The 23429-nt window shown below is 45.7% G+C and overlaps 1 protein-coding gene across 9 annotated transcripts in view; it reads right to left on the bottom strand.

Moving 5' to 3' along the window:
* The window catches only part of MICAL2 (microtubule associated monooxygenase, calponin and LIM domain containing 2), a 250516-nt gene that overhangs the window by 205143 nt on the left and 21944 nt on the right, over positions 1 to 23429 (bottom strand). For 8 of the 9 annotated variants that reach the window (XM_049890391.1, XM_049890393.1, XM_049890394.1 and 5 more), the window contains exon 2: positions 9205 to 9273. The exons of the other annotated variant lie outside the window; for it this stretch is intronic. The gene's annotated coding sequence lies outside the window, so the exon portion shown is untranslated. The remainder of the gene's footprint in view (positions 1 to 9204; positions 9274 to 23429) is intronic. 9 annotated transcript variants of the gene reach the window in all.

Raw genomic sequence — 23429 nt, 5'->3', positions numbered from 1 at the left:
TTTTGGGGATATATACCTAGGATTGAAATTGCTGGACCGTATGGAAATTCTACGTTTAACCTTTTCAGGAACTGCCAACTGTTCTCCACAGCGACTTCCCCATTTTACAGTCCCACCAGCACTGGAGGAGGGATTCAACGTCTCCACATCCTCGCCAATACTTGTTATTCCCAGGGTTTTATCGATATTGTTGTTGCCGATGGTGGTGGTTTGTTGGTTTTAAACCTCAAAAACAGTCTTGAGGTGGGGAATTTCTGAATGCGGATCAAGGATCATCTGGGCCTCGCTCCAGGCACTAGCCTAGGAGGTGTCTTTATCTAGTAACTAACTCCCTTTGTGCCAAAGACCAGACTCTGTTCTGAAGTGAATGCTGGATGCAGGATGGCATGTAGGCAATCAGTTTGAGGCCCATTCATTTCCATTTTGCTTCCCACTGGAAAACAGAAGGATCTATTTGCTGACCGTTCATTCATCCATATAGTCATTCAACAGGTACTGACTGATTACTCTGTGCCAAGCAATGTGCTAGAGAAACACATACTAACAGTTCTTACCTCGGGAGCATTAGAGACCAGGACAGACGGGGCCAAACAGCTCTGAGAAAGTATTTCTTCACCAGGACCCTGCCCAAAAGAATCTCCCTGCCCATGTCAAATATGCTGCTATCAAAAAGTACTTCAGATGTCTAAGTAGCAGTGAGAGATAAAGACCCATGTGGCTCCACTCTCTTGCTGTACAGAGGAACTGGAGTCTCCTGAGAACTATTGTCACAAAAGATCTATAAAAAACATTTAAGGTTCCAGACAAGAAATAGAGAAAGACCTCCCTGATAAGACAGGGTAGAATCGGTTCCTAAAATACATTCAGTTGCTGAATGAACTTTTGAGGGGATTATTGGTTTGACAAGACGGATTTCACCTTCAAGGACTGGGGATATGAGCGTTATAACATTTGCCTAGTGGGTAACAGTTATGAGGGTGCATCTGAGAGCCATGCAGACCAGGGCATGGAGCGGAAGGGCAATAGAGGTCCGAGGCGGGATGGTTAGCTCTCTTTGGGGGATGCACTCAAAGTCTACGCTCCTGTGAGCTCAGAGATGCTGGGGCAAGTGCTTTAGGTTCCAGTCAGTGCCTTCATCATTCAGTGGGTCAAAATACTCCTCACTGGGCCCAGCCCCAACATACAGCAGGTCTGGCCAAGCCAGGGAATCTTCCCCGGTGGTCCAGGAGACAATCTCCCACGATCCCAACATAACAAATTGGTGCTGGCTGAGTGAAAACACCATTCACTTGGTGCTTGGGCTTATGTTCTATATGTTTGCTAAAATAAGTAGCAACTACCCAGAAAGGAGAAACCCTGGTGGCATAGTGGTTAAGAGCTATGGCTGCTACCCAACAAGTCAGCAGTTTGAATCCACCAGGTGCTCCTTGGAAACCCTATGGAGCAGTTCTATTCTGTCCTATAGGGTTGCTATGAGTTAGAATTGACTCGACAGCAATGGATTTGGTTTGGTTTGGATCCAGAAAGGATCAGCCAGGTATTAATTACACAGGGTAACAACCATCCCAGGATACAAGAGTTCCTGGGGGATGCTCTCTAAAGATGGGATATTTTTTAAAACCTTGGCTACAAAAAAAAAAAAAAAAACTAATTTTTAGTTTTTTTTGGCTACAAGGTCCCAAGGAATTCACCCTCATGGTAAATAACCTACTTCCTTGATACTTTTGCCTTGCAAATGTCATCCTTAAAAACTGCTGTACATATTTTTTTGGTCTTTGCTTGTAAGTAGCTTTCTCACCCTGCTCCCCTGGCACCTAAAGATTATTCTGTGGCCCTGTCTGGAATGCAAGGCAGTCCCTGGAGACACAGTCTGCACATGAACTCAGAAAGATGTTTGTTCTCAGCTTATTTAGCGAGAAGAATTTGAGACATTTTAAATATGAGCTGTCAGCGTGGCCCATCCTACCCCGGTTCCTCTGCTGCATCGATAATCACTTCCACTGGTGCATGAGACACAAAACATAGAAAATGGGCACAGTCTGAAGATGAGTCCCACCCACATTTCCACAGAGAAAGATGCTTTAGATACCTGGAGAACTGGTATCTGGAGAATCTTTGCTGGTCCCCACTGATGTTTCTTTCAGCTAATCTTGCATAAGTAACAAGTATTTTACAAAGCCCTTTACATCTGGTTCTAAACCATATCTCCAGCGTATCTCTCAATTGATTCCTGCACTACCTCCACCCTCAGCATAGAAAGAAAACATGCAGATGACTCCTCCTCACTTCCAGATACTGAGTCAAGCCCTTTCTAACCACCACACCTCCCATCTAGAAAACCTTCTTCTTCCTTTTTGTCTGGCAATCTCCTATTCATCCTTCAGTACCCAAGTCCGAGACAGCACCCCCTTCATGTGGTCTTCTGGGTGTGCTGCTCCCTTCTCAGTGATCTCTGAGGATTTGGTGTGTCCCTCTATAATAACACTTACAACCGTGGCTATTACTGTGACTGTGTGCACATCTGTCCCATCACCAGGCCACAGCCTTTAGGAGTAAAGGGACCAGGTCTTACTCACCTTTGCATCCCTAGAACCAAGCTCAAGATGTGGCACTTGGAAGTCCCTAGGAAATACCTGATGCTTCAGTCAATGCCTGGCCCGTTTAATCCCAGCTCTCCCTTCTCTGTGCAAAGAGAGGCCATGGGAGGTGTGGAATGATGAAGGCTTAGAAATCAGGCAGCCTGCATTTGAGTCCTGGCCCTTGTGAGATGCGGACAAGACATTTAACCTCTCTCTGACTCGGTTTTCTCCTCAGTACTCAATACAGCTAAGAGCCATGCCCATATCTCAGAGGGCTTCTGTGCGGCATAAAGGTGACATACGTAGTAAACCCAGTGCCTGTCCAGCAGAAGAAGTACAAGCTATGTTTACGTACTTTCTTTCCCTCAGAGGGAAATGTTGACCCCAGTACTAAATGGAGTCCTAAAGGAAAAAGTGAGTGGCTTCCATTCTGGCTCACATACCATCAATATATCAACAGGTGGCCAGCCTCTAACCCAAAGAGCCCTCTCAGACCAAAGGCCAGTACCAAAAACAAAAACCAAACCCCTTGCCATTGAGTCGATTCTGACTCATAGTGACCCTATAGGGCAGAGTAGAACTGCTCCATAGGGTTTCCAAGGAGCACCTGGTGGATTTGAACTGCTGACCTTTTGGTTAGCAGCTGAAGTCTTAACCACTACACCACCAGGGTTTCCAGGGCCAGTATAGGCTGCCCTCAATCCAGGCCTTAGCTGGCAGTTTCCTAAACAAAGCCGGCTCACCAACAAAGCTCATGTGATGTTTATCTGAATGGGAAATTGACAAGAGGCTACTACTGCAGAGGCTGGGCCATCATATCCTTCATTTCCTGTCTTGAATTAATCTTTCACCCCGAGATACACCATAAAACAGAATAATGCTGACTCAACAGTGTTAAGTCACTAAGTACAAGTCAAACAGCCCACACACAAGGAGAGGCCTCAACATCTCTATGATGTTGCACCCAAGTTTTATTAGGCCATGATAAACAAGGAGGCAGGAACAGTGGGGCCCAGTTAAGACCTTAGACACTCCAGCTCAGGGTCAAAGAGAGAAGTGGAAAAAGTGGTGGCTGAACCCACAGGTGGAGGCAACATGATACCAGGGAAAGAGCTGCTAGATTGGAAGTCAAGAGACTTGGGTTCTGTCTCAGTTCTACACCAGCCTGCTTTTTGAGTTTGAGTGTTATGTCTCTGGAACTCAGTTTCTTTACTCGTAAAATGGAAGAATTGGATTCGATGATCTGTAAATTCTTTCCAGCTTTAAAACTCTGAGATTGTAAAGCCTAGAGACAAACCTACCTTCCCTAACCTTTTCCCTTTTTTCGTTAGTTGTCTGAGACAGCTCTCTCTCACTGAACAGCCTCCCACCAACATTACTACCTTTATTGCTCCCGAGCCCAGAAGTGTCTGGTCACCCTGACCTCAAAGCCTGGCCAGGGAAGGAGAGGATAAACTAGGGGCAGTACTCCTAAGAACGAATTTACTACTTTCAGTTCAAACAACTCAACAGAGCCCAGATGCCTTGGGGGCATCAACATCTTGGATATTCCAACAACCCATAATCACCCGGTTGGTTTCTTTCCACTCAAGGGTTTTTCTTACTCCCCTCCTAGACCAACTTGTACTCTCTAGGTCCCCTATGCTTTTTAAAACCTTAGATGTTTTTTTCCCATGTAGGAGACAGAGGCAGCAACAGGCAGTTCTTATCTGTGCTGTGGCATATCTCAGGGAGGGGCAGAGGAGTTACAAAGGCAGGAGAAAAGTGCTTACAGAGGCAAACTGGGGCTATGCGAGGAGGCAGCGGCCTGGAGGCGGTGCTAATCCATGGACAAGACTGCAGTGAGCTCTTAGAGCCACAGAAGTCTGTGAGGTTCCTTTAAGATGCAGCCCAACCCTCCATGCCACCCCTTATTTCCTTGATAAGAAATCAGAGAGCAGGTGAAGTTTCGTGACTTGCCCAGGGTCATACAGCTAATCTATGAAACAGGCAAGAGGAGAATGTGGGTCTTTTGGTCCCAGCCCCCTTTTTTTCCACTCGACTCTGTTGACCTCAAGAGTCTAATTAGGTTGCTCTAATGAGGCCAGCTGGATCCCCTGGAGATGCTAAGAAACATGACCCAGTGTCACTGAGGGAAAGAGCAAGCCCAGCAGATGTTCTGATAACTGCCTCTCCTACCAGGTGCATGCCTTCCCAATCTGACATTTCCTTGTTCTTTCTCCAGCCCTTGACCACAAAATCTTGAGGAGTTCAGAAGTCAGTGACAGGGGGAAGGTAAGTCCCCCTCTTCCTACAGAACCTTAAGTATCTAAGATAACCCACAACTATCCCTCATTCCTTGATCTAGATACTGTTGGTAGAAGAGTGGTAACCCATTGGATCTGTTTAGGCCAGGGGTATTACTCATGGGCAATTAAATGGGTAATCTGCTGGTTTATGATAGCCAACAGCAGGTTGAACTTCTGCCAGGGACCTTTAGAAGATCAATGTTTGACACATCAGCTCAGTCTTAGGAGAAGGAAGCTCTGAGTAAAAGATTCAAGGAATTAATTATTCAGTGTGCGTGACCCAGTTCACAGAGGTGAGGCTGGGTGAGAAGAGAACTACTAGTTTCTTATCGGGGCAGAAATTCAAATACTTCACAGGGTAGTGTGTTCCCTTTGCTGCCAAAGAGGATCCATTTATGGTTAAGAGTGCCAAAAGAAAAAAGCCAAAGTTCACTCATTCAACAAGTATTTATCGAGCTTCTCATATGTCCAAGGCACTCGGGAGAGCTGCATGTGGCTGGAGCTCAGTAGAGTAGAGAGACCGTGAAATTTATAAATGGGAGGTCTGGGCTGTGTCCCAGTTCAGCCCTTCAACAGCTACCTTACCTTTGGCTGTTTATATACTAAGTCAAATTTCTCATCTGTAAAATTGGAGTAAATCCGCTGGTCTTCTTATAAAGAACAAATGCCCTTTGTAAAATGTAAAGTGAGATGTAAATGTGAGGTGTACACAATTATGATGTAACATGACCCACTTTCCCTGCCCTAGAGAAGTTTATGATCTGGTGACATTCTGCAAAAGAGTCCAGGATGCCCACTTGGTAAACAACACATTCTCTGTAATTTGGGCAAATTGTAGGTTTCAATTTGCCCATGGAGCTGGACCCAGAGGTCAGCCCCAGTCTCCCAGTCTGTATGCCCAAGAAATTGCAAGAAGGGAGAGAGTGAAAATGAGTAGCGGAGAGGTGTGGGGCCCACCTGGCCCTGGGTCAAACCACCACTGAGTGAATGTCCCAGGAGAGACACAAGACTCTGGAGGGAAAAAAGACCAACAGGAAGTGTGGTGAATCGGAAACAAAACAAAACAATTCATTTGAGCTCAACAGGCTTGAGCCAGCCAGAAATGCACACACTTCCCTCCCCACACACATTTCAGACAATGATGGAATCCACTGTTCCTTGCCTAAACCACCTGTGCAGGGACTCTGCATTCTGTGCTTCTCCAGAAAAGGGGAGGAATTCTCAGGCCACAGCAGACTGATCTTGCTCAGTGTCATGGACTGAATTATGTCCCCCGAAAAATGTGTATATCAATTTGGCTAAGTCATGATTTCCTCCATTTTGTGATTGTAATTTTACATTAAGAGGGTTGTAACACCACCCTTACTCAGGTCACCTCCCTGATCCAATGTAAAGGGAGTTTCCTTGCGGTGTGGCCTGCACCACCTTTTATCTCTCAAGAGATAAAAAGCAAAGGGAAGTAAGCAGAGAGTTGGGGACCTCACACCACCAAGAAAACAGTGCCAGGAGCAGAGTATGTCCTTTGGACCCGAGGGCCCTCTGTGAAGAAGGTCCTAGTCCAGGGGAAGACTGATGAAAAGGCTGACAGAGAGAAAACCTTTCCCTGGAGCTGACACCTTGAATTTGGACTTTTAACCTACTTTACTGTGAGGAAATAAATTTCTCTTTGTTAAACCCATCCGCTTGTGGTATTTCCATTATAGCAACACTAGATAAAGGGAGAAAAGCTTGAAGTTGTCAAGGATTTCATTTTACTTAGATCCACAATCAACAGCCATGGAAGCAGCAATCCAGAAATCAAAAGACGCATTGCACTGGGCAAATCTGCTGCAAAGGACCTCCTTAAAGTGTTGAAAAGCAAAGATGTCACCTTGAAGACTAAGGTACACCTGACCCATGCCATGGTATTTTCAATCACATCATATGCACACAAAAGCTGGACAATGAATAAGGAAGACCGAAGAAGAATTGACGCCTTTGAATTGTGGTGTTGGTGGAGAATATTGACTATACCATGGACTGCCAAAAGAACAAACAAATGTCTTGGAAGAGGTACAACCAGAATGCTCCTTAGAAGCAATGATGTCGACACTGTGCCTTACATACTTTGGACATGTTGTCAGGAGGGATCAGTCCCTGGAGAAGGACATCATGCTTGGTAAAGTACAGGGTCGATGGAAAGGAGGAACACCCTCAACAAGGTAGACTGACACAGTGGCTGCAACAATGGGCTCAAGCATAATGATTGTAAGGATGGCGCAGGACAGGGGAGTGTTTTGTTCTGTTGTGCATAGGGTCGTTATGAGTTGGAATCAATTCGACGGTACCTAACAACAACAAGATAACTAAGACACCTGGTCTCCCCTCAGGCCCTAAGAATCAGAACTACTGGGGCAGCTTTCCCCTTGTTCCAGTCAACATCCCCTCATCTTGCTGCTCAGGACTTTCAACACGGACTTCTCCGAGCTTCAGCTCCTCACCCCCATGTGGGTGCTCAGTGCCCACCAGGCCAGCCTCAAAATGCCCAGACATAGCCATCTGCTACCCCTCCAACTGGGCCTCCACTCATGCTCCAGCCTCTGGGAATGGACCCTGATGCTCTCCCCTTACCCTCTTTCCTCCTTCAACCAAATCGAGGCCCTGGCCCAGTCTCACGTCTCCAAGGACACTTCTGGAGGGTAGGGCCCATTCTATTCATGTCTGTGCTCCCTCTTGCTAAAGCATTCTATAAGTTCCTCATCTTCCTGTAATTTAGATTTATCATCACAAACTATCCTCTGATTGCTGTATGCAGAAGGGAGGCAGTAGAGCAGGGAGGAAGAGCAAAAATAATGCTAGACTGGAAATCAAGGGCCTGAATTCCAAGTCTGCATCTGACACCAGTTAGTTACATAACCTTGAAAAATTATCTTCAGGCCAGGTCTTAGTTTCCCTATCTGGTAGCAAGAGGTTTGCTCTAAATAATATCTTGGGTTTCCTCTAATTATCAAGTTTGGCATTATAGAAACTAGACTGGACGGGGACACAGAAGACGTGAGTCCTGGACCTTGTTGCCTACAATCTGGGGCAAGTTCTATGACTGCTCAGACCCCAGTCTCCACATCTATAAAATAAATGAGGATAATATGACTTCCCTTCCCAGGATGCAAGGCTACCATGAGGCACTATGATTAGGGCTTCATCAACTGTAAAGCCCTAAACAAACTTTGGGATTAGACTCCTTCAGTCAACAAATAGCTACTGACCCCCTGCGACATGGCAGATTCAGGGCCGGCTGGGATGGGCTGCCAGCTCAGGCAGGAAGGTGAGAGAATGGTTTCTTGAGGCTCCTACAGCTGGTGGGTGATCCGGACCAGTGAATAAGCCCTAACTGCAGCCTGTGGTGTATTCCAGGCATGAACCAAGTGCTGTGAGAGTGCAGAGGAGGTGGTGCCAACTTTGTCTGGGGAAGCGAGGGAGGCTTCTTCTCAGAGGGGACAGTGTGTTCAGACCCGGCGAGCTGTTTCAGGAGTTGTGGGAACTTAGCCGGAGGCAGAAAGCAAGGCTAGAGAGTGAGGCTGAAGGCAGACTGGAGGAGGCCTTGAAGGCCAACATATGAGTGACAGGTCAGATGTACATCTGAGGCAGGTCTCTGCAGCACTGTGGAGGACAGAGTAGAGGGGGCAGAGGGTGGAGCTGGGGAGAGCAGTGGGGGGGCTCGTACGATAGTCCATAATGGTGACAATGAAAAACCAAGTCCATTATTGATTTCTGTCCACACCAAGCCTTCCAGACCCTAAGCCTCCATTGAACTGCTGAATCTACAGAATGATTTAAACAGGTTTGGCTTTCCTCAGAACGGGGTCCAAATAGATAAAGATGATGCAATCACGTTTTTTTAAAATCTTGGACAAATGGTCTATGGAGCTCTGAAGTCACTCCCACTAGCAAGCAACCTGGCTAGATACTTGCCTTGGCACAAATCTGGACTAGCAAGAGGCTGAAATGTCATGAGAGCTGGGACAGGGGTCAGAACAGCTGAGTGGCTTGCCTTGCTAAGAAGAAAGGGGGCAGAGAGTCCACCTGCCAAAACACCAGAGGGTTGGGATGGTGTTTCACCTCCCAGGATAAACGTCTGTCTCAATCCCTCCTTCCTCCCTCCTCTGACCACAGGAAGAGTGTGCAACCTCGCAGGTTATAGGCAACAAGGATTGAAGAGGGAAACCAAGGCTTCCACCAGTGGTCTTTCTTCACGTGGGCTTGACGAAAGTGTGCCCTTACACACTTCTAACCTTAAAGCCAGCCCCCCAAGAGCTAGTCAATGGCATAAAAGAGATCCACCAGTGTGAGTTACTCACTTGATTCCGAGGCATCATGACAGTTAGTTATCTCCTTCCAGAACAAGCCACGCACAGATTGCCATGATCCTTTAAAAACAAAAGCCCAATAATTAATGTCGGTTACGTTATCTTACAGGTTGCCATGATCCTTTAAAAACAAAAGCCCAATAATTAATGTCGGTTACGTTATCTTACATTACAGCCTCATATCTTCTTCCCTCTAAAAAGCCATACGTGCTTGTGCATTTCACCTAGAAGTGACACTTTCCCCAGCAAGTGGAAATGGAAAGTTTCTCTCTGCTTGACAACAAATTTTGCATGTGAAGAAAGGAATAGCAAGATTGTTGAACAAATTCTATTGTCTGCCAATGCCTAGGCACCCTAAGGGTTGTTCATATCTCTACACCAAGGTTTTGCTGAGAAAGTAAGATGGAACTGCGGAAAAAAAAAAAAAAGGCTTTATTTAGCTGCTTTAGTAAAAACAGAAAAGGTCAGAATTTCTAAGTTTAGGAGATAAAGTAAATTGAGTTGGTGTAAAATTTGATACCAAGTCACCAATGTGAAATTTGCCATAAAATGCTAAATAAACAATGAAATTATAGAAGTGGGTCATTTGGTCACGGCTAAGTTACCTAAACAAATTATCTGAGTTTCCAGTGGCCACTCAAATTATTTGGTTACATCTTATTGCTTCTGCAGAAAATGCCTATACACTTGTTTGGGAAATGAGTCTCAGAGTTACAAAACATTTCTAATGATTTACTTTCATATTTTCTTTAAAATCCATATTTCTAAGAGGTAGCCTCAAGAGGAAAAAACTAGCACAGATGTGAAAATTGAGATCTAGAAGCAGCACTATCCATATACATAGAAGTATACACATTTTGTTCAACAGAACAGCAGGCTCACCTGCCCACATAAACAGAAGCATATTCTCTCTAGTACACAAAGAGCTTCCTTTAGGGTGTGGGGAGATGGGAATCATTCAGCAATTCTCAGGTTTTAATGGCTTGGCACTGACCATGTAACCAGCACTGTTAGAAGCTGGACATAATTTATCTCAGTGATTCCTCAAGGATGAGGAATTGGAGGCTCAAAGAGCAAAACGCACTTGGAAGATGCCCCTGTATGGCAGTATTTAACCCCAGGCCTGAATGACCCAGCACACATAGCCTTTCCCACCAAGATGATGTGACAGGTGTCCTGGATGCCAACACCTAGCACAGCTCCGATGGGCCCACACACCTCGTGAGCTGCCTAGCAAGCTCTGAGGACATCCACCGAGGCAGAAGCTGCAAGCATCCCCATCATCAACACTATCAAGCCCACACCCTGCTGGACCTGTGCTGGCTGACAAACAGGCTGGCCCGCCTGGGCTACTTTCTATCAGCCTGAGCTGTAGGCTCTGTGCTGCTGCCTCAAGTCAGAAGGCAGAGAGGCTGGAGGCCTTGACTTTATCTGCTTCTGCTTTTCAAGGGAAGGCTCCTGGGTACAGTGGATGAGGGGAGCTGGACATCTTGGTACAGAATTCCACAGTCAGTCTAACCAAGTTTGAGGAACCAGAAACCTCCTTTTGCTTTCCTAGATCTCAGGAACAGAAGCTCCTACCCACCCAGGGCCATTGCTGAGACCAGCAGCAGGGAAACAGAGGGGTCACTGAGGTCTTGTTTTAGTTTCCTTTATGGTGCGATGGAGGTGGGCATGACTGGATCAGTCTGCAAGGGCTGACATTAGTCAGATTCTCTTGGACAATCATAATGAAAATCAATTTCTCCTCTCAGACTTGCTATCATCCCAATTCCAAGCAAAGAAACATGAGACCTTCTGTTGCCTACGGGCCTGATTTGGGTAGCAAAGGAAAGGTTTCCTGTGAGCCTTAGAGGCCCCATGATTCCAAGGGATGTGAGAGCCCAAGGAGAAAGGTAAGCCACATAAGCTCTGTAAGCCCCAGTTTCTTATCTGAAAATGGGGATGATATTAACATCTGTTTCATAGGGCTGTTCTGAAGGTTACATGAGATAGTGCTATAAAGTACTTCACCCAGAGTGTAGTTCATTGTAAGTGCTTAGAGTTGACACCTGTTGTTATTGTCTGCATTAGAGTGGGTGGTTAAGAACATACTTTCTGGAGCCCTTTGCTTGGGTCCAACCCCAGCTCTCCTACTAACTAGCAGTGTGACCTTGGGCAAATTGCTTAGCCTCTCTGTGCCTCAGTTTCCAGATATGCAAGTTGGGGTTCAAGATTAAACGAATTATGCAGTTAAAGAGCTTAGTAAGCACTCAACAAAAGCAAGTTAGTATTATTCCTAATTACTAATATTACGAGCACCCTTCTCCATTTCTTCTGATAATAGATTCTACATCTTCTCCCTCCCCAGCCAAAAAGGCAGTGTGGGATTTAAGATTGGTTCATGATTATATCTTTCCTCTTTGGCCACATTCATTGGTATACAGGGCGTGCATGTGCTCCAAGCTGGGCTACGTTCCAGTCTGGAAAGTTCTAGGAAGGACTGGTGCTCTTGGGTCAGGTGGAGGACTGTGTGGGGTCAGCCGGGAGATGTCTGCGGCCATGACCCACTGAGCCGAGAATGCTGGTTGGGGTGTGGGAGGTCACCTGTCCCCTTCTGGGCTGTATCCTCAGTACTTCCTTTGATCCTTTGAGCCTCCCCCAGAATCCTTCCAATGTATTCCATTTGTATTTAAGTTCATTCAAGTCGGGTTGCTGTCACTCGGAGCCAAAAGAGTCCTGACTAACGACAGCACTCAATAAATGGCTGCTTTAAATAAATGGCTGCTTTAGCATGACTAAATTCCGCCCAAGAAGAAAAGCCAGCTGGCACTCCCTCACTGAAGCCCAGGCAGCCAGGGAAAACCAAACATGTGCAGCAAGGTGTCTCTACAACTGAAGTGAGGGGAGCCCGCTGCAAGACCCTGGACCAGTGCCCTTCCTTGAAGAATATGCTGAAACCAAAAACAAAAAGACAGCCAGGCCTTCAGTCCAGCCTCAGACCTGGGCTCCCCTCTGCCATGCGTATTAGGAAAGGGGAAGAAGAGAAAGGAGGAAATTGGAGCTGAGTTTCACTGACTTCGAAGTAGTACAGAAAAAAATCCAGGGGGCTACTTAAAATTACTCTTTTTTTAGAGGAGGAAGAAAAAGAGAAAAGAGGGGTGGCGAGGATAAGGGCAGAGAAAGTACCTTATTTCAGCACTTAAATGTGCCAAGCACTGTGGGTCAGACTCTTTCACTTGTACAAACTTATCCAGCCTTCTATACAACCCTAGGAGCGGGATGATTATCCAGCCCATTTCCCATTTGAGAAAACAGGTTCAGAGAGCTTCAGTACCTAACACACCAAGGTCCCATCATCAGTGCTCAATGTCTGGCACCGCATCCCACATGCCGCCTCCTCTGCACACTCTGATCCTCACGTGGGCCATTTGTGCTGCTGCTCACACTTGCGTTCAAACCCACCAAAGGTGGTGACTATATTCTGCAGCTCCCTCCCCTACCCAAAGATGGTCTGTCCCAGAGGAAGGGCCACCCTAAAGGCACAGACAGGACAGGCAGCGCCTTTGCATCCCTGGGCACATTCCCTTCTTTGGACCTTATTTTCTTCATGTGTAAAAACAGGAGTCTCTCTCTCTCTCTGTTTTTTTTTTTTTAATAATTTTTATTGTGCTTTAAGTGAAAGTTTACAAATCAAGTCAGTCTCTCACAAAAAAAAAAACCCATATACACCTTGCTACACACTCCCAGTTACTCTCCCCCTAATGAGACAGTCTGCTCTCTCCCTCCACTCTCTCTTTTCGTGTCCTTTTCGCCAACTTCTAACCCCCTCCACCCTCTCATCTCCCCTCCAGGCAGGAGATGCCAACATAGTCTCAAGTGTCCACCTGATCCAAGAAGCTCACTCCTCACCAGCATCCCTCTCCAACCCATTGTCCAGTCCAATCCATGTCTGAAGAGTTGGCTTCGGGAATGGTTCCTGTCCTGAGGCAACAGAAGGTCTGGGGGCCATGACCACCGGGGTCCTTCCAGTCTCAGTCAGACCATTAAGTCTGGTCTTATGAGAATTTGGGGTCTGCATCCTACTGCTCTCCTGCTCCCTCAGGGGTTCTCTGTTGTATTCCCTGTCAGGGCAGTCATCGGCTGTAGCTGGGCACCATCTAGTTCTTCTGCTCTCGGGATGATATAGTTGCTGGTTCATGTGGCCCTGTCTCTCGGGCTCAAAATCACCTCGTGTCCTTGATGTTCTTCATTCTCCTTTGATCCAGGTGGGTTGAGACCAATTGATGCATCTTAGATGGCTGCTTGCTAGCCTTTAAGACCCCAGACGCCACTCTTCAAAGTGGGATGCAGAATGTTTTGTTAATAGATTTTATTATGCCAATTGACTTAGATGTCCCCCGAAACCATGGTCCCCAGACCCCTGCCCCTGCTACGCTGGCCTTCGAAGCATTCGGTTTATTCAGGAAACTTCTTTGCTTTTGGTTTAGTCCAATTGTGCTGACCTCCCCTGTATTGTGTGTTGTCTTTCCCTTCACCTAAAGTAGTTCTTATCTACTATCTAATTAGTGAATACCCCTCTCCCATCCTCCCTCCCTCCCCCCTCTCGTAACCACAAAAGAATGTTTTCTTCTCAGTTTAAACTGTTTCTCAAGTTCTTATAATAGTGGTCTTATACAATATTTGTCCTTTTGCAACTGACTAATTTCACTCAGCATAATGCCTTCCAGGTTCCTCCATGTTATGAAATGTCTCACAGATTCCTCACTGTTCTTTATCGATGCATAGTATTCCATTGTGTGTGTCTCTCTCTTTTTTAACCTCCATGAGTTCCAGCGTGATTTTAATGAGAAGACACTCACCGGTGAGTTTCAGCCAGGATGCACCTGTCAATCTTAGACATGTTTTTTTTGTTGTTTTTACTGCTCCGTCACCTCTCCCAAGAGCTTCTGACTTAACAGGTAAGACCACAGTGCCTGACTCATAGCAAAATGCTAAATAATGTTCTTTATTTTGTCTCATTTACCTGCTACCTCCTGGGACAGCACTCAAAGATGGGCTATTCCTATTGCTCCAGGCCTTCTAACGAAAGGCCAAACCATTTGCTGTTGAGTCAGTTCTGACCCATGGAGACCCCATGTGTGTCAGAGTAGGACTGCTCCATAGGGTTTTCAGTTACTGATTTTTCAGAAGGAGGCCACCAGGCCTTTCTTCTGAGGTGCCTGTGGGTAGGCTTGAAACTCCAACCTTACGGTTAACAGCTGGGTGTATTAACAATTTGTGCCACATAGGGCCTCCTTGATGGAATTAACCCAAACAACCAAACCTGTTGCTGCTGAATTGATTCTGACACACAGCGACCCTACAGGACACAGGAGAACTGCCCCATAGAGTTTTCAAGGAGTGGATGGTGGTTTCAAACTGCCAACCTTTTGAATAGCAGCTGAGCTCTTAACCACTGCGCCACCAGAGCTCCCTTGAAGGAATTAGGAGGGTGCTATAGAAGGCTTGGAGGCTTTGGGTGGCGTAAACGGTTACCATGCACTTGACTGCTAACCAAAAGGTTGATGGTTCAAGTCTACCCAGAGGTGTCTGGGAAGAAATACCTAGCAATCTACTTCCAAAAATTCAGCCACTAAAAACTCTATAGAGCACAATTCTACTTTGATACACACGGTTTTGCCATGAGTTGGGATCCACTCCATAGCAATTTTTTTAAAAAAATCCCTAGAGGGAAAAAAGTTCTGCCTTCAGATGTGTTTTTAAAGGGTTTGTAGGGGAAAAAACAAAACAAAACAAAAAAACTTTGACAGGTAGCGAAAACTAAGAACTAAAATACATTGATCCCCATTCCCTCCTCCCTCCCCGCCCCCACCCCATCTCCTGCAGTGTTAGCCTGGGTGAACACACAAATAAGCACACACCGCAACCTTCTTCTGCAGGCCCCTGGGAGCCCAGCACCAAGGTCTGCTCAGGAGCAAACTAAATAACCAGTGGGGTGAGGATGATCTAGACACAAACATCAGCTGGTACAAAGGAGACTCAGCAACAGAAGGAAGTAATGGCTTCCAACATTTGCCAGAGAATTTAACCGGCAACCATTACGTGGAATGATACGAAAATCTTCCTGAGCACCAAAATGTCAACAGCAGCCTTGGCAGGACATGATCTCTACCTGTGGGTGTGGGGACATTCAGTAAGCCATTGCAGGGCAGGCCTCGCCCAGCTGACCCTCACAGAACACACACATCACAATGCCACACACTGTCCCACAGCCTGTCTGCCAGCTAAAGGCTTTTCCTTTGTTTCCCAGCAACTGGATTCAAAGAGTGACTGCCCCAGTCACGGGGGATTATCCAGGCAGGTATTTCCCTCACTTTTTCTTTTATAGCTTTATTCTTTGTTACTTAAAAAGCAAAAAAAAAAAAAAAATTAAACGGGGACTGCCAATGTTCCCTCAGGGCATGATTTGGTTTCACCCCTCCCTGGTTGGGAGAGACAGGACACCACGGTACAGCACTGTCTTGTGTTGGAGTGGTATGCAGTATACCTACAGGGATCTGTGGGCCTGTTGGACCAGCTAGAAATCTGAAAGAGGATGGAATGCTCAAGGAGTCCCATTTCCTGCCCCCTGCATCTGGTCCCCATTAAGTCTGCCAGGAAAGACCATTCAGTAAGTGTTTACTGAGTGCCCTGGCTGGGCCTGTGAGGAATACAAAACAGCATGAGAAGCAGGGTCCAGACTCAGGGAGCAGAGGTAGTGGAGGAAGTGTGCCACCTCAGAGTCGGCCAGCTCTTGGGACTGAATCCCAGCCATGCTGCCTGCAAGTTGTGAGACCTTGGGCAAGCCATTTTGGCTCTGAGGCTCATTTCCTCCCCTTTAGGGGATAAGGTCCACCTTACAAAGCTAAGGTAAGGATTAAATAAGATAATACACATCAAAGAATAATAAAAGCTGCTACATATGAGCCATTCACTATGAATCAGGAACTGTGTGCAACGTGTTTTGTGGGGATTATTTCATCCAACCCTTACCACTTCCCTCTGAGGTAGGTACCACTTCCTCAATTTCAGATAAGGAAATCAAGAATCAGGGAAATTAAAGCATCTGGTGGTGCAGTGGTTAAGAGCTCAGCTGCTAACCAAAAGGTCGGCAGATTGAATCCACCCAGCTACTCCTTGGAAACCCTAAGGGGCAGTTCTACTCTGTTCTACAGAGTCACTATGAGTTGGAATCAACTCAAAGGCAATGGGTTTGTTTGGTTTACTCAAAGTCACACAGCTAATAGGACACAATATAAACCCAGGCCAGTCTTACTCCAAAGCCTTAGCCTCTGCTCTACTGCTTGGTACCATGTTTAATACACATGACCCACATTCCCTTCAAAAGCAGAAACGATGAGGAAGAACCCTCAGGAAAGGCATACATGCTAGAATGGAGGCTGCTGGTTCCCCATACAGGAGGCATAGGAAGAAAGAAGGGGAGTTTTGGAGGAGAGAGCTTAAGGAAGTCTTTTTGAAAAAGGCAGGGCTCAATCTAGACCTTGGGGTATGAGGATAGAGAAAGGCAAAGGAAAACCCTGTAGACAGGAAGAACCAAAGCGAAGACCTGGGGGCAAGGATGGCCCAGGTGGCAGCAGAGAAGAGAAAAAGGGGGACTGGCCTGAGAGAAGGATGGGAAGTCCGAACCATTACCTTGTGGGAATTCTATATGGAATCTTTCTCACCTATACCCCAGAGACACTTTTGCATCTGCTCCCCAGGTCACACAACCCTCAGTAGAGGGAATCAAGATTCCCAGACGTAAAGGCACATTAACCCGTTTCTTTCCACAGCAGCTTAGAACTCAGTTCTAGGAGCATGTGTGTTTTTGCCAAGTCCAAGTCAGCACAGTGCACTGCTGGGCCAATTCTAGCTGAGGCTCTGGGATGTCATAAATCTGAAATGCTGCCGTATGCACTGAAGTATCAACCTTCCCCGCTTCGTTCAAGGCTCCCAGGAGGGAGAAGAGGTCACAGGTAAAGAGCAGGACATGAGCTCCCTATGGCAGGCACCCTAGCTTACTGGACTCGGTGTTCCTCGCACCTGCTGGGACACTGTAAGTACTTCCTCAATAACCTTTCGCTGAGCTGAATTAAGCAGAAGATTTTTCTGCTTAAGGAGCAACTCTGGAATTTGATAGATTTGGATTAAAGGCTGTCCTTAGGCGCTGGGTTTAGTTTTACCTTAACTGGATCTTTTGCCTGTTCCCCCCTAGGAAGGATGTCCTCTCTACCCCAAAATCTGTGCTTCGATTACTTCTAGACCTGTAGCCACCCAGCAGCCCTTCTGCACGCTGGACACAGTTCTGGGCTCTGCACTCCAGTACCTGGTCCTCCTCCTGGGTGAGGCCATGGATTCCAACTTGCCTCCTTCATCTCCAACCGCAGGTGCTGTCAGCACACATCTGTGTTCAGGGTCTGTGATTGGTACTGTTACAAATGCTTAAAGCTACAGTGCCCTCCCCACTGTCTTCACTCCCTCAAAAGCTCAGAAGACTGAGCTCCAGTCCAGGTCTTCAGACTTACAGAGAAGGAAAAAGGGAGTGAAGATTATTCAAACAACTCTCATTATTGGCTCAGCTCAAACCCATATCACCATGTGCTTGTTTGGCAGTAACAGGACCTGGAGGAGGTATAAAAGCAGAACTGTATAAAGGTCTGTTGGTCCCATGGCCTCCTCCCAACCCTCTTCAGAAAAAGGGCTAAAGGGGAAACAATGAGGACGCTTTGTGGGGACGATCAATCTGAGCCTCCAGACCAAGGCTTCCTGGGATGGGCAGGAGGCCATCTGTTTCATGACTTTCCACCTGAGTTTGTGGGCAAATCACTCAACTCTGGGAGCCTCAGTCTCCTTACCTGTTAAATGGGGATAATAACCAATAACTGCAGAGGGCTATTATGATGATCCAATGCAATATGAATGTGAGATTGTTTGGCATACTGTGAAGTACCTTCAGAAATATCAGGCATTTTCCATGATCCCAGGGGCTGGGGTCTTTGGGTCAGAATATGTGGTTTGAAAGGAAGAGCAGAGCTAAGAATTAGCTTAGTTTGGCAAACCTCTTTCAACACCTTCTAGTAAAATGTACTTGTCTCCAGGGATCATAAAGACACTGACTGAAACCTATTCTCTGGTGTAGGCACTCCCAGTCCAGTGGAGGGGAGAGCTACACCTATATCTTTAAAAAAAAAAAAAAAAAAAATTTTTTTTCTTTTTTTAAGGCAAAACAGAATGCTGTTAAAGGAGCCACCGCACAGAGAGATGGGACATCTTATTCTGGCCTCAGACGTCAGGGAGGCTTTGTAGCAAACTAATAAACTTTCTGAGCACTTGCTCTCTGCTAGCACTGTTGTAAGTGCTTACACGTCTCCTCTCATTAATTCTCATTAACCCTGTGAAGTGGGTTCACAGATGACAAAACCGAGGCACAGAGAAATTAATACTAGCTTGACCAAGGTCACACGGCTGGTAAGTGGTGGGGCCAGGATTTGCACCCATCAGGATTTGTTCCTCCAGCATAGTGAGGGTGGGGGAAGGACAGGGCAGCTGTCTCACTGGGCTGGGTCAGCCAAGATGGGTCTCAGACAAACTCTCTACGTGACTGAAAGGCTCTGATAAGGCCTGCAGGGCTGCCTCACTCAGGGAAGGCGCTGACTCACCCATGGTCTCTCTCACTCACAGACAGCTCCTGACTCCTGGCCCAGGGCCACCCCTTCTGACACCAGGCCCCTGGTCTGACCTGGAAGTCTGCCACACCTCTGCATTCCCTGAGACTGGTTTCAGAAACTGAATGTCAATGTCTACATTTACCCAACACATCACTCATGGAATAATGGTTCTTATAATTAAAGGCAGTTCAATGTTAGAGGGGGAAAAACCCTCAAATCCTGGCTCTGCCCTTTACTGGCTGTGTGATCCTGGGTAAGTCTTAGCTCTCTGAGCCTCAACTTTCTCATCTGTAAGATGTGGTTATCAACGCATCTCGGGCAGCTGTTATGAAGGAGATAACGTGTCTAGTGCAGCACCAAAACCCACTGCCTTTGAGGGGATTCAGACTCAGAGCGACCCCATAGGGTTTCCAAGCCTGTAAATCTTTACAGAAGCCGACTGCCACATCTTTCTCCTGCAAAGCTACTGGTGGTTTCAAACCGCCAACTTTTCGGTTAGCAGTTGATCGCTTTACCCACTGCACCACCAGGGCTCCTTGTCTAGCGCAGCACCTGGGGTAAATAATTGAATCTGAACACGTTACAAAAAATTTCCATGGAAAAATCATTTTCTTCATGACAATATTTTGTGATAACAGCAACACTTTTAACTAGTATCTGTCTGCCACTAGGCTAAATCCATTACATGTGTTACCTTGTTTAATCTTCACAAGCATCCTTTTTTTCCTTCACTTGATTTAGTTTAAGAACAAGAAAGGGTATATTTAACATCAGCTTTACTCACACACACGCACACGGAGAGACAGGTGGTCAAGCAAGCTAATATTTATTAGGCATTTACTACATGCCAGGGACTGTTCTAAATATTCTACATTCAGTAACTCATTTCATTCTCTTAAAACCAGTCTATAAGGTAGGTACTATTTTATCCCCACTTTACTTTTTTTTTTTTACAGATGAGGAACCCTGGTGGCACAGTGGTTAAGTGCTATGGTTGCTAACCAAAAGGTCAGCAGTTCGAATCCACCAGGCGCTCCTTGGAAACTCTATGGGGCGGTTCTACTCCCTCCTATAGGGTCACTATGAGTTGGAATCAACTCAACGGCACTGGGTTTGGTCTTTTTTTTTTTTTTTTATAAGGTGGTTATGAGTTGGAATCAACCCAATGGGTTTGGTTTACTTTTTCTTTTAACAGATGAGGAGTTTAAGGCACAGAGAGGTTAAGTAACTTGCCCAAAGTCACTTAGCCAGGATTCAAATCCAGGCAGTCTGACTCCAGAGCCCATGTTCTCAGTCTCTTCCTGCTCCTCCAGGAAGCTCTCCAGGCCCTCTCCAGTCAATAGAAAACACACCCCACTCCCACTGATGTCTCTACCAGCCATATGAAAATTACTCATGAACTGCTTTGTGCCTCGCCCTCTCTGACTGGGTTGAACTGTTATCAAAACCTCCTGTTACTTAATTTTTTACACATAATTATCTTGTTTTCCCAAGTACACTGTAAAGGCTTTGGGAGGAGAGGCTGAGCCTTAACCATCTTCTCATCCCCCACAGCACAGAGCCTAAGACACACAGTAAGTGCTCAGTAAATGCTTCTCAGTTAACTGCCCAAGGTAAACAAGTCATGCGTCCCAATCAGGTCACTTCCTCAATTATAGGTATCCAGACTAACCTCTCCCAATGCCCTTAGGTTTTTCTTCAGAGCCTGCTCTGGCCTCGGTTATCTGCAAACCTAGTCATGATCTTCTGTTTTCAACAGGGCTTCGAACCAGTTCTTCCTGAAGCAATCATGGCCAAGAAAGTGAAACTGGAATAGACCCAAATTTTTAAAATTTGGGTGAACTGCAACCATAACCAGTACAGGAAAAATTATGGGTTGAAGCCCTGCTAGAAACTTAATCTCCCTCTTAGAAAACAAGGGCAGCAAATGCATTGCGTAGCAACCAAATCTCTTGCCGGTTGGATTTTTTTTTTTTTTAAATCGTGTGTTAGGTGAACGCTTATATAGAAAATTAGTTTCCCCTTAGTTTGTACACAAAGTGTTCCATGATGTTGGTCCCATTCCTCACAATGTGCCTGCCCTCCCCCCATTTCTGTCTGGGTGTTCCCTGTTTCCTTTCTTTCTAAATTGCTACCCCTTTCTGCCTTCTCATCTTTGCTTTTGGGCAAACATTGCCCTTTTGATCTCATGTAATAGATTGTTCCAAGCAACATGTTCCTCTCAGGTGTTACTGTTTATTTTATCAGCCTGTCTACGGTTTGACTGATGGGTGGTCTCTGGTAACGGCTTCAGATTCAGTTCAGAGGGGTGTCTTAGTAGTTTCCTCCAGTCTCTATCAGGCCAGTAAGTATGGGCTTTTTTGTGAATTTGACTTTTTGTTCTGCAATTTTTCTCCTGCTTTGTCCGGGACCTTCTGTTGTGATTCCAGTCAGAGTGGTCAGTAGTGGTACCTAGGCACCATCTAGTTCTTCTGGTCTCGGGATCATGTAGGCTGTGGTTCATGTGGTCTATTAGTCCTGGACTAATTGTTCCTTAGGGTCTGTGGTTTTCTTAATTCTCTTTTGCTTCAGATGGTAACAGATGGACAGTTGTATCTCAGATGGTCATTCACGAGCTTATAAGACCCCAGACATTACTTACCAAAGTACGATGCAGAACTTTCTCTTCGTGAACTATGTTGTGCCAATTGACGTAGATGTCCCACGAGTCTCTATGGTCCTTCCTTTCAAGCCTAGGAACTTTGTCTCTCAAGGTGTTCTCTTATGTCTAAGACGTTGTTGTGACTATAGCCCTTGTGTGTTCTATTGTCTATATTGATATATAAGCATCACCTACAGTTATGTATGTAGAAATATCCACCACCAGACCTATATCTGCAGATAGGTGTGTTCCCTTATGCCCTACCACACCTCTTTTCATATCTATCTAGCCATGTATTCATGTGTAAATCAGTGTCTATTAATACTATTGTTGTAGGATTGTCTGTGCTATAGTAATAACTCCGTATGTGTCTGTCAGTTTCTCGTACTGTGGGGACTTGCATGTTGCTGTAATGCTGGAAGCTATGCCACCAGTATTCAGATACCAGCAGGGTCACCCATGGAGGACAGGTTTCAGCTGAGCTTCCAGACTAAGACAGACTAGGAAGAAGGACCTGGCAGTCTACTTCCATAAAGCATTAGCCAGTGAAAACCTTATGAATAGCAGCGGAACACTGTCTGATATAGTGCTGGAAGATGAGCCTCCCCAGGTTGGAAGGCACTCAAAAGATGACTGGGGAAGAGCTGCCTCCTCAAAGTAGAGTCGACCTTAATGACGTGGATGCAGTAAAGCTTTCAGGACCTTCATTTGCTGATGTGGCACGACTGAAAATGAGAAGAAACAGCTGCAAACATCCATTAATAATCGGAACCTGGAAGGTATGAAGTATGAATCTAGGAAAATTGGAAATCGTCAAAAATGAAATGGAATGCATAAACATCGATATCCTAGGCTTTAGTGAGCTGAAGTGGACTGATATTGGCCATTTTGAATCAGACAATCATATAGTCTACTATGCCAGGAATGGCAACTTGAAGAGGAATGGTGTTGCATTCATCATCAAAAAGAAGGTTTCAGGATCTATCCGGAAGTATAACACTGTCAGTAATAGGATAATATCCATACACATACAAGGAAGACCAGTTAATACGACTATTATTCAAATTTATACACCAACCACTAGGGCCAAAGATGAAGTAATAGAAGATTTTTATCAGCTTCTGCAGTCTGAAATTGATAGAACATGCAATCAAGATGCATTGATAATTACTGGTGATTTTAATGTGAAAGTTGGAAACAAAGAAGGATCAGTAGTTGGAAAACATGGCCTTGGTGATAGAAACAATGCCGAAGATCAAATGACAGAATTTTGCAAGACCAACGACTTCTTCATTGCAAATACCTTCTTTTACCAACATAAACAGTGACTATACACATGGACCTTGCCAGATGGAACACACAGAAATCAAATCAACTACATCTGTGGAGAGAGATGATGGAAAAGCTCAATATCATCAGTCAGGACACAGCCAGGGGCTGACTGTGGAACAGACCATCAATTGCTCATATGCAAGTTCAAGCTGAAACTGAAGAAAATCAGAGCAAGTCCACAAGAGCCAAAATATGACCTTGAGTACATCCCACCTGAATTTAGAGACCATCTGAAGAACAGATTTGACTCATTGAACACTAGTGACTGAAGACCAGACGAGTTGTGGAATGACATCAAGGACACCATCCATGAAGAAAGCAAGAGGTCATTGAAAAGACAGAAAAGAAAGAAAAGACCAACATGGATGTTGGAGGAGACTCTGAAACTTGCTCTTGAATGTCAAGCAACTAAAGCAAATGGAAGAATTGATGAAGTAAAAGAACTGAACAGAAGATTTCAAAGAGCAGCTCGAGAAGACAGAGTAAAGTATTATAATGACATGTACAAAGAGCTGGAGATGGAAAACCAAAAGGGAAGAACACAGTCGGCATTT

Source organism: Elephas maximus, chromosome 7 (genome assembly GCF_024166365.1).
Source record: "Elephas maximus indicus isolate mEleMax1 chromosome 7, mEleMax1 primary haplotype, whole genome shotgun sequence".
Taxonomy (NCBI): domain Eukaryota; kingdom Metazoa; phylum Chordata; class Mammalia; order Proboscidea; family Elephantidae; genus Elephas; species Elephas maximus.
This window is presented reverse-complemented; position numbering and strand designations above follow the sequence as displayed.